We start from the raw sequence: 12,965 nt of genomic DNA on the forward strand, positions 1-12,965 counted from the left end.
TACTGACCACAAGGAAGTTCCACTGTTGGTCAGGGGGAGTGAGGCAGCTGGATCACAACAGTAAGAGAGACTTACAGTATCTTAGAGTCATTGTTGTTTGCATTTTTTCTAATGAATAAGGCTGTTGAACAATTTTTAAGTGTTTCTCAACCATTAGAGATTACTCTGTTGAGAATTTTCTGTTTAAATCTTGGTTGTATGAGGCTGCTTGTTCATTTCCTGGCTGCCCAGACTCCCAAAATAACCACAAAGAAAATATATTATTTAAATCACTGCTTGGCCAATGACTTAAGTGTATTGCTAGCTAGCTCTTACATCTAGAATTAACCCATTTTCAGTGTTTTATATTTTATCATGAGACTCATGGCCTACTGGCAATGTTCCAGCTGGCAGCTCCATCTTTCCCCTCTACATGGTATCTCTTGACTCTGCCTTCTTTCTTCTAGCATTCAATTTAGTTTTCCCCAACTAGTTCTGTTCTCTCATGTTATAGACCCAAAGCAGTTTTTTATTCATTAACCAATAAAAGAAACACATAGACAGAAGGTCCACAACAAATCTTTACCCTACTTTTAATTGTATTATTTTGTATTATGATGTCTAATTTCTTAACTTCTTTACATATTTTGGAGGTCATTCCCCCGTCACATGTGGTGTTGGTAAAGATCATTTCCCATCTGTAGGCTCCAATTTTGTCATATTTACAGTGTCCTTTGCCTGGGAATGCAAATTGAAATGACTCTGAAATACTATTTTACACTTATCAAAATGGCTATGATCAAAAACATTAATGGTAGCCTATGTTGGATAGGTTGAGGACTAAGGGAAACACTCCTCCACTGCTGGTGGGAGTACAAACTCTTACAGCCACTTTGAAAATTGGTATGGCAGTTTCTCAGAAAATTGGGACTCAATCTACCTCAAAACTCAGCCATAACAATTTTGAGCATATACCCAAAGGATGTTCAGTCATACCACAAAACACTTGCTCAACTATGTTTATATCATTATTTGTAATAGTCAGAACCTGGAAACAAACTAGATGTCCCTCAACCAAAGAATGGATAGAGAAAATGTCATAAATTAAAAAATGTAGTATATTACTCAGTGGTGAAAAAAAAATGACATGATGAAATTTGCAGGCAAATTGATGGAACTAGAAAAAATTATCCTGAGTGAAGTACCTCAGACCAAGAATGACAAAGATGGTATGTACTCACTCATATGTGGATATTACCCATAAATTAAAGAATTATCAGGCTACAATCCACAGTCCCAGACAAGCTATCTAACAAGGCAGGCCTAAAGAGAGAGGCATGGGTTTTATTGAGAAAGGAAAATAGATAATATCTTCTGGGTAAATTGGGGGAGGGGGGAGATGTGGGAATAGGAACATGAGGAATCGTGGTTGGCAGGTTGGGGGCAGGAAGAAGATAGAGAGTAATTAAAGAGATATCCTGATAGGGTTGGGTATTTGGGAAAACTGGTGCCAGGGAACTCCCAGGAATCCACAAGGATGACTCAAGATAAGACTCCTAGAAATATTGTAGAGGGTGCCTAAACTGGCCGTCTCCCTTAATTGGATTGGTGACTACACTAATTGCCATAAGAGAGCATTCATCTAGTAGCCTATGAAATCAGATGCAGAGATTTGCAGCCAAACCTTGGGATAAGCTCTGGGAATCCTGTTTGAGAGAGGGTGAGGGATGGTACTAGCGAGGAGGGTCAAGTGACTGAGGAACCCATAGAGACAGCTGATCTGAGGTCATGGGAGTTCACAAACTCTGGATCAACAGCTAGGAACCCTGTATGAGACTGACTTAGGCCCTCTGCATGTGGATGACAGTTGTGTAGCTTGGTTGGTGTGTGAGGCTCCTGAAAGTGGAATCAGGACCCATCTCTGGTACTTGAGCTGACTTTTGGGAAGCTCTTCCCCATGCTGGAATGCCTCATTCAGTCTTGATGCAAAGAAAGAAGTTTGTCCTACCTCAAACTTGATATGCCATGTTTTATGACACCCATGGGAGGCCTGCCCATTTCTGAAGATATTGTCCTAGCCCTTTCTGAGATAGAGAAAGAATGGAAAGGCTAAGCTGTTAGGCCATCCACCCGTTAGGAGTAGAGTTTGAATCAACATGGGTGCCAAATGTAAAATGGACTCTTAAAAAAATCGCACACTAGCTCAAAATTAAAACAAAAAAAGATGGTTATTTATTTGGGGCTAAACTCACAAATCAAAATTTTCTTCTTAGACAAAAAACAAAGATCAAATCCAACAATCCAAAAAAGCAGCCAAAAAAAGGGAGGGGCAGACACAGGTTCTACATCAACATATATAGTCTCAGATCCCACACCCCAGTAGGTGGGTAACCACAAGCTGTAAGACTTCTTACAGCAATAGATAGGAGAGTAAAAGGGAGATGGGAGGACAGAATGTGGGAGAGGATGGAGGAGAAACTGTGGTCAGTATGAAAAATAAGTAAAATAATTTAATAAAAATATTGAAAGATATCAATGACAAAAAGTATGGTTTTTGTGCCCAGTGAGATTCTGTCAGAGAAAAGTAATTTTTCTTTTACAAGTGGTTATCAATTGGAGAGAACTTCTATACTAGGGATATGAGTTGTGTTCACTTTCTCTCTTGGTACAGGGATCCCTGCATCTCAGACCTGTGTAGGTCCTGGGTCTGCTGTCATATTCTCAGTGAGTTCATCTATGCATCTGTTCCCCTGTGTGTGGAAGACCTGTTTCCTTTGTGTCTTCCATTATCTGTGGCTCTTATACTCTTTCTGCCTTTTCTTTCATAAGGTTCCCTGAGCCTTGAGGAGAGGGATTTTTTGAGACATCCGATATAGAATTGAGTGTCCCAAGATCTGTCACTCTCTACATATTGTCTGGATGTTCCATCTACTTCAGAATGAGATTTCTCTTAACAGATCTTGTGTCCTGACACTAAGCCAGGATAAGGAAGGAGTAGCCAAGGATACTCTTAGTGCACAGCTTTTGCTCAAATTACAAGCAAACTAAATACAACACTTCAAGGTCTCTCTTTCAATAAACCTGCCTGCACTCAATATCTCACTATCCAAGGGTTTGAGAAGGAATCTTAGAATAAAAGATCATGTAAGAGTCTATGGTACCATTTCAACATCATCATCTATCTTCCAAAAGGATAAGTTTCAGTCCTGGAAGATTTGATTATATCTACTCTATTATTGTCATTGTGAACTATTAATATTTTATACCACAGCAAAACTAGTGTCCTTCAACATTGTGCCTACAATAGACAAGGTAAATGGTGGAAATTCTTATTTTCTAGTATTCTGTTATTGAAGCAATGTTATGATTAAACATCTCTAAGTAAAATCTCACAGCTATAAGAAATTGATGTTTTAGAATGGCAAGAGACCCCTATACACCCATGCTTTATGCAGCATTGTTTATAATAGTAGATACATAGAAATAGCTGATGCATCCATTGTGAATAAATCAGTAGGAAAAAATGCAGTACATGCACACAAAGCAGTACTATTTGTCCTTAAAAGGAAGTAAATTGTCTTGGCATGATGGCTTATGACTATAACCTGAGCATTCCACAGAGTGAGTCAGAAAGCTCACCACCAGTTTGAGGTACTCTTAGGCAAAGTAGTGACTTCCATGACAGCCTTGGCTATAAAGTAGGCTTTAAGACAGCCTGGGCTACAGAATTAAACTGTGTCTCACACCTCAACACCCTAAAAGTGAGATGCTCAACTAACTGACAAACATGATTTAAGTCTAGGATGTTGTACAAAGTAAAACAAGAGCAGTTCAGGACTGAATTCTTTGACTTAGCTCACATGAGGGTTCTAACATAGCCCAGCTGTAAAAAGCAAAGGTTTGTGAGATACCAGAGTTGGTGTGCAGGGAACAAACACTTGCTGCACAAAGGCAGTTACAAGGATGATGAAATTCTCGACATGCAATAGTGCACTGTGTCCCCAGTTTTTCCACACATATTCTGCACTTAAGGTTGTGCTATAGTTTATGTTAGGTGCTCTTACTTTAAGAGAAATAAGAGACACAGGAGGGAACTTTGGAATGTGGTAGTCTATTCTCCTGTTTATGTTGATGCCTCCAGGAGTATGCCCACATATCCAAACATGTCAAGTTGAATATATTAAAATATGTATAGTTTGTGTAGCAATAATTGCTCAATATGATTATTTTGTTTAGTGAGGAGCTGAGGATGGCCATGCTCTATTAACAAACTTTATCTCAACCTTTGTTTTCTTGTGAAGCAGAATCATTGTGCATTTCAGGATGACCTGGAATTTGGTGAGCTGTCCAGGTCATCCTCAAATTTCTAATCCTCTGTCTCAGCCTCCTAAGGAGAGAGACTACAGAAATATTCTTCCATTTACAGATGTTAAATTATTTTAAAATAATGACACAAAACTTTTTCATTGGTCTGCAAGATTTCATAACATTTTTGGCTCTTTTTCTTTTTGTATTACAGATTTGTTAATGTAGAAATTTTAAAGATATTATTAATCCTTTCATAATAATGATTGTCAACCCATATCATGGCATGTAAGCAAGGGAGGTCAAGATCATAATGGAGAAATCTACAAAGACACCTAAAACACACCTTGTGGAAACTCCTGAACTCTAGACTGACAGCTGTGGAGCCTCCAAGGGACAGAACTAGGCCCTCCATATGTGTGAGATAGTGGCAAAGCTTAGACTATCTGAGGAGCCCCTGGCAGTAGGACCAGGTTTTATCCCTGGTTCATGAGCTAGCCTCTGAGAGCCCTTTCCCCATGCTGGAATGCCATACTCAGCCTTAATGCAGGAAGTGGGGGTTTAATCCTGCCCCAACTTAATATGCCAGACTTTGTTGACACCCATGGGAGCCCAAACCCTTTTAGAGGAGTGGATGAGAGTTAGCTGGAGGTAGAGGCAAGAGGGTATGGGAGGAGAGGTCAGAGGGGAAATTGTGGTTGGAATGTAAATTGAAATTTAAAACATAAATAGAAAAAATCAAAAAAGAAAAGAAAACTTATAACAAATCCCCCAGTTCTACATGAACAAAAGCGCATCCTTCAGAAAGCACTGAAGGCACAGACACAGTTCAAGTAGAAAAACACAAACTGCAGTGTGCAGTCTACCAAGGGACCATAACTTAGGACAAGGAGGGGGGATAGATGTTGTCAAGAACTGATAGGGAACTGTGGGTGTTCTAAAACTAACGTGTATGCATGTCCATCCTTTCTGGGTCCTATAAGTCTACTCTCAGAAAAGAATTTTGGTCATAAACTTTGTTTCTAATGACCCTACCCAAAGCATTGGCCAGAAGAATCAATTGTATTCTCATTTTTGTCTGTCTCACCCATGGGAAAGTCATGCTCCATTAATTATATCTGTAGAACTTTATACATTAATTATTCTAGTTTCCATTACAAATTCTTGCCTCTTATTATAATAATTGTGGTTATCCTGCTTCCCATAGATAAGCAAAACAACTTGACTGCTGTTATTTCAGAATCTTATGATACCCCACTCTTTACATCAGACTCAATGCTTCTACAATAGCTCTTATCAAAAAGATAAGCCTACCAGGTAAATGATTGTTGTATTTCCAATAGTGATGGTACTTGTCTCATCAACACTGCTTCTCACCTTTTTAAATAAACTTTGGTCTAGACCATAGATGCTGTTACATGTTTTGCTATATATAACATATCTAATATTGGGCGTGCCTTTCAATATATTCTGAGTTGGCCTACCAATGACTTCTCTAGCATGAGATGGATAATTTTGGTTGTCAGCTTGATTGAATCTGCTAGCAACTATCATACAAGCTATTGACCACATGTCTGAGGGGTATTCTTTATTGAAGGGAAAAGACCTACTCTTGGTTGGGGTCATTAGAAACAAAGCTTATGACCAAAATTCTTATCTAAGAACTTTATTGATGCATGAATCTCAAGTAAGAGCCAAAAGGCCTAGGCAGGGAAGTCACTAAAAAAACATACATAGTTTTAGTTGCAGAATATGTAGATTTTTGATATACAAAGAACATTTATGGAGTATGAGTTAATCAGATTCCTACAACAGTTCTCTTTGAAACATTGTACATATTTTCTAATATCAACTAACAGTAAACATATGCAGTCCTGAAAAAAATATTGATGTCTGTTTAAATGGTTCAACTTGGTACCATGATAATAACCATAGTGAGAGAATTTATATTACAAAAAAATCAGAAAACACTGCTCTGATAGTATGATAAAATATATCAACATTTATTTGTGAATATGTAGAAAATATTAGACACCATCTCTTGGTTCCTACCATAAAACTTTAAAATGCTTGTTGAAAAAACAAAAAAAGAGTCTACTCTCTCCCAGCCTCCCACTCTTGGGAATTTACCCAAGAGATGCCCAATCATATTACAAAAGCATTTGTTCAACTATGTTCATAGCAGCATTATTTGTAATAGCCAGAACCTGAAAACAAGCTAGATGCCCTTCAGTGGAAGAATGGATGAAGAAACTGTGGAATATATACATATTAGAGTACTACTCAGCGGTAAAAAACAATGACATCTCGAATTTTGCATGCAAATGGATGGAAATAGAAAACACCATTCTGAGTGAGGTAACCCAGACCCAAAAAGATGAACATGGGATGTACCCACTCATAATTGGTTTCTAGCCATAAATAAAGGACATTGAGCCTATAATTCGTGATCTTAGAGAAGCTAAATAAGAAGGTGAATCCAAAGAAAAACATATAGTTATCCTCCTGGATATTGGAAGTAGACAAGATTGCCAGGCAAAAAGATTGCCACCCACTAGGGGTGGGGTGGGATGGGGTGATGGGGAGAGAAAAGTGTGAAGTGGAGAATGGGGAGAGCTTGGGGGAATAGGATGGTTGGGATATAGGAAGGGTGGATATGGGAACAAGGAATTATATATCTTAATTAAGGGAGCCATTCTAGGGTTGGCAGAGACTTGACTCTCTCTTTTTTTTCAATAAGATCAAATTTTCTCTGTAAAGGGCATTACTGATCGGTGGTTAAAATTAACCAGACTAGCTTTAATAAAAAATATTCAGCTTTAATAAAGGGAAGAAGGGAACTTACAAAACCAGGGTTCCAGCAATTTAGGAGCACAGGAAAACAAAGAGAAGGAAACAAACGCACATGGGGAACATGCCCAAAACTGAATATGATTGGCTGAGGTTCCCCATCATCTCCCCCTTTTTACTAAATAAGACAGAACCAAACAAAATACAACTATATACAATAGGAACAAATAATAAATAAAAATTACAAACAATAAACAATATTAAACAAGAAACATATAACAAAAGTTTTACTAAGCATTCTATTTCAAGGAGTCTAAATAATGTAGAGGGTAACTACGATTATCTAATCTTCTACTCCATCAAAGATCTGAGAAGGGAAGTAATATTACTAGAGCAACCAGGAAGTACAAATGAGAAACTTCCAAAATGTGCAACAAATGACAGAGACAACTGACTACCTGGGAAATCACCCAAAGTCTCGTTTGCAATGTTGAGTCAACCAACTTTGGCTAAGGCCTAACATAACTGACATACCATTATCAAAGGCAAGGAACTTTTTTTAGAACTATCCTACCCTGTCTTGGCAAGATAAGACAATCCTGTTTTTATCCATTTATGGATACTCTGAAACTCTGTCAGTGGTCAAGGTATGAGCTTTTTCTTTGCACAAAGGCCAGTTCTGCCAAGGAGAAGACAAGCTCCCAGTGGAGTGTCTTTGGTGCTCAAAGTTTTCTCGGGAGTAGAGCTGTGTTGCAAGGAGTGATTGTGTCTCTTTAGTTCAAAACTCTAGGTTAGATTAAAGGCCATTTTCTTCAGCTCTTTGAAGAGGTTGAAGATTATACCATCTATACTAAGTATAATTTCTATGTATCTATGTAGAAGGAATGGCGGGCTATGTCCCACCACCTGGCTAGCTTTACCCAAAATAATTACACGGAAACTGTATTCATTTAAATACTGCCTGGCCCCTGGCCCATTATCTGTAGCTTCTTATTGATTGATTCTCATATCTTGCTTTAACCCATATTTAGTAGTTTATATAGCACCACGAGGGGTGGCTTACCAGGAGAGGTCTTAACCTGCATCCATCTCAGAGAGGAGAAGCATGGTGACTGCATATGGCGACTGCCTGAAGCGTCTCCCCAACTCTGCTTCCTTTGTCCCACAATTCTGTTCTGTCTACTCCGCCTACCTAATTTTCTGTCTCTTAAAGGGCCAAGGCAGTTTTTTATTCATAAAAGTAACACATAGACACTCCTCCATCATTCTAAAGAACCTAATTATCCTAAATATAAATATGACAAACATATATCGATACCTATCTAACTTGAAGACTAAGAGAATAAACAACTCTGCAACAAATGAGGACAATGACCTCCAAAAGTACACAATGTCATTACATAAATAATATCAGAGGTAGAAATGTACACTGAAATATGGTAAATATATCTATATATATAATGTTTTAAACGGAGGTAGAAGCATACTCACATACAATATATAGAGGTAGAAGCATACTCACATACAATATATAGAGGTAGAAGCATACATACAATATAGAATATATCAATATACAAGAATCAACACCAATTCATTTTTTTAAAAACAATAACTCACATATACCAATTATCCCATCAAACCATCTAATCCCCCCCTTTTTTCACACCTGAGCCCATAAAATACCTCCCCCATCCCCTCAACCCCATACCAACCCCTAAATGATGTTCCTAAACCTGAGGGCAACTCTGTTGGGAGAGGGGACATCATCCTCTAAGATTGCTTCCAGCTGACATTGGGACGACGTTCTTCTTAGGGGGTCCTGTGTTTTGACCCAGAAGCAATTTTGGTGGAGGGAGCTGATCTTCCACTTGGGGAACAAATTGAATTTCCCTGTATTGATACTCTCAGAACTCTAAGAGAAAAGACAGAACTGAATCATCTCTGACTGATACACCAGATAAGGATTTTCAGGCCCTCCTCTTGATGACAGAAACTGTAAAGAGGAAACTGATGCTGACAGAGAGGAAAGAATAAATGTATCATGACAGATGCTGCAAATCAAGTCCATTTCTAAGGCTTGTAACTTACCAGTCAAAAGAGTATTATTTTCTTCAGTAATTAGTTTAGGGCTTGCATATTATCAGTTGTAAACTTTTCTTTTTTTTTTTTTTGTTTTGTTTTGTTTTGTTTTTCGAGACAGGGTTTCCCTGTAGTTTCTAGAGCCTGTCCTGGAACTAGCTCTTGTAAACCAGGCTGGCCTCAAACTCAGAGATCCGCCTGCCTCTGCCTCCCGAGTGCTGGGATTAAAGGCGTGCGCCACCACCGCCCGGCAGTTGTAAACTTTTCTAAAGCTGTTTCTTATCAGCAAATTTCTCATATTTAGCACTGATATCAACCAACTTTTTTAGGGATAAAGTAACTACCAAACTGATAATGAATATAATTGACATTATGTAAATTCCAGCTAAGGTAATTATCCCCTCATTTAATTGTTTCATTTTTCAAGCCATCCATTGTCAAATCATATACAGACCTAACTCACTCCACTGTAATATTGTTTCCCATTTTTTGAAAAAAATATTTATTTTTATTTTATATGCATTGGTGTTTTGTCTGCACATTTGTTTGCAAGATTATGTCAGATCTTGCAGTTATAGGCAATTGTTAGCTGTTTTGTTTGTTTGTTTGTTTGTTTTTGACGCCTAAGACTTTGAAAATGATTGGACTTACCTGAAGTCACAGGATCTTGGTGTTTCCACTCATGTCTCTCTAGATTCCACACTCATGCTTTGAGGCAAGCTAAAACCCAGGCCCTTCTTCAATGAGTCCACATTAGATTCAAATTCTGTGTGTTGTTAGGCTTTGTTTATAGGTCCAGAGTTAGTCTTAAGGTGTCCCTAAGTAAATCAATTGTCTTCTTTACAGTGTTTCCTTTTGGAATGTTGAGACAACACACGCATCTTCCTGCATTGGGACACAGTGTCTGCCACTTTCTCCAGCACTGCTGCTCTTCCACCCCCACTCACTGTTTTCTTCAAGCACAACTTTACTAAGTCTCTCCTTTCATCCCTTGTATGTATGTGTGTGTGTATATGTGTGTATGTGCTAACACTAGAGATAGAGGTTCCCCATGATGAAGGGATACAGACAAAAGTGACTGGATGAAGGTATTCCAGAAGTATTTAAACTCTGCACCCAGTGAACTTAGTTTACACTGTTGAGATGAGTTAATGTTTGTGGGTGATGACTCAGAGATATCAGGGTTTAGGAACATAAAGGGTACATGAGGGATGATTCAGTGGGTAAAATCTCTCTGGGCAGGCAAAGCAAACCTGAACACATCCCTAAATTTGATCCACAGAACCCTCAGGAGAAGAAAAGAACCAACTCCCCAAAGTTGTCCTCTGACAATCTTGCACACTATATGGCTTGCATGCACTCGACCTCTCTCAAAAGCACACACACACAGACATACACACACACACACACGACACAATAATAATAAATATAAAAGTTGTTTTAAGTCTACAAAAGGAACAAGGTAAGGAGATAGAATCTAGTCATGTAAGATACAGGCAGCATAGCCAAGTGGTGAGGACATGCGTAGATTGGGAAGCAGGAGGAAACTTTGGAAGTGGGAGCAATTAAAGGCTAGGAGAGATGATTAAGGGCTGACTAGAAGTTAGTAAAGGAAGAGAAAAGCAGGAAGTTCACCTCTACCTCTGTCCAGTCTGATAAGAACCAGACTTGTCTGTCATTACATCATCAGTTCCTCTTCCTGTTTTCCAGCCCGTTCCTCACTACCCATCCCCCAGTGCCCATTAACCACTGTCACTTGATTTGAAGAACAATTTAAATTGCTTTCATTAAAAAAAAACAAGTTCTCAGGTTGGAAAATCTCCAATCAACTGAAAGAACAGTTTAGTGAGAAATTAGAACATATTCTGGCACAGATTAGCACATGTTGACAGACAAGAAATCAATGTCATTTACTTCCTCTCTTTGCTCTCTTATTATTGTTGCTGTGTTGTTACTATCAGCTGTGCAACTAAGGTTATTGTTTTTTATTATCATTAGAATAATAGTATAATTACATTTTTAAGTCTACAAAGGGAACAATTCCAGGAGATATTTGTGGTCAAGCCTGGACCTTTGCACATGCCCAGCAAGGACCCTCTCTGAATTGTACCTCTAATTCCAGTGAAATTTCTAAAATCTTTAGCATTCAGCATTAGAACATGAGGCCTCCCTGGGAATGTGAACAGCAAGAGTTTTGAATGAAGACCTATAGATGCAAAAACAGCTTTCATTTTAAAGAGAATAATGATAGCTTATTCTGGACTTATTTTAAGTGACCCTAACCCCATGTTCAGGTGGAAGCAGTTTCATAAAGTTTTGTAGTCTTACAGGTCTGAGAAAGTTATAAATCCGGCAAATTTAAGATATATATGTGGAGCCGGGCGGTGGTGGCGCACGCCTTTAATCCTAGCACTCGGGAGGCAGAGGCAGGCGGATCTCTGTGAGTTCGAGGCCAGCCTGGTCTACAAGAGCTAGTTCCAGGCCAGGCTCTAAAAAAGTTGCAGAGAAACCCTGTCTCGAAAAACCAAAAAAAAAAAAAAAAAAAAAAAGATATATATGTGGGTACATCAGAGAGGCAGTTACAGTCAGATGGAGATTTTGTATAGGTCCTCAAATGATGTTCTTAGCATTCAGGTCGGTGAAAGTCAGTGGCCTCTGAATAGGTTTCATGAAGATTTTATGTAGTGGTCATGGGACACCATTGGCAAGAAATGTCTGTTTAAGAGGCTAGAGCTATATTGTGGTAAGGTAATTAGGCCCTTGACCTACAACCTCTTCATCCCATTTTATCTTTTACTCAGCAAATCAGTCTTTGATGACAGTTTCTTTCCAAGAATTCTCATTTGCAAACCTATGGGCAAAACTCACAAGAAGAAAAATTCACCTTATCTCATCTTTAAAAAAAAGTCAATTGTGAATATTCTCACATGCAATGGTTACACTATAAATGAACTAAAGAACTAGTGATAATCTATATTAGAGCTCCTTAAATGTGTATCTACTTTAATTCCATGATTTTATATCTAAAACATCATTCGAAGTATATTGTAATGTATATCCCATGAATTTTAATCTATTAACACCAAAATGCTGTAAAACAACTTTTTTCAGCAGTAGAGAATTATTTGATTTATACTGTATACAAGTGATTAATAATTATATTTGGCTTAAAATATCTCATAGATCAACATTTATAAAACATAGAAATGCTTTTTATTTATTAGCAAATATCAAGAAATGTGTTGTAAATCAATGTGGTGGTATGTAGTTGTAATCCCAGCAGTGAAGAAATTGAGTCAAAAGGACTATGAGATTGAGACCAGCCTGGGCTACATAGTAATTGATGTAACAACTGTATCAAAACAAATGGACAAACAAACAAAAATAAAACAAACACACAAACAAAGTAAAAAAAAAAACAGAACAAAAAGAACCAAAGATTATATATGTAGCTCAAAGGTAGAATATTTGCTGAGCATGTTCAATGTCTTATAGTTGATAAATCACACCATGAAAATAGCAATCAGACTACTCTATATGGAAGGCCATCAATGTTCACAGTAAATCTATAAATTTATAAAATTTATAAAATTTATTATATAAATTTATAGTAAAAATCTATAAATGTTTGCAGCAAGTTTCACAGTGGAAATGTGAGTGCTGCAAAGGCTTCTGAAAACATATTTAGCTGCAATAAGCACGATTCAAAAACAAGAAGTAACTTTTTTCTTCAAATAGTAACATAAGGGAAAATGTCTATTATTACAAAATTAGGAATGGAGGAACATCAGTCATCTCTTTTGATTTGTGGC

The sequence above is a fragment of the Arvicola amphibius genome, chromosome 2, assembly GCF_903992535.2.
Source record: "Arvicola amphibius chromosome 2, mArvAmp1.2, whole genome shotgun sequence".
NCBI lineage: Eukaryota > Metazoa > Chordata > Mammalia > Rodentia > Cricetidae > Arvicola > Arvicola amphibius.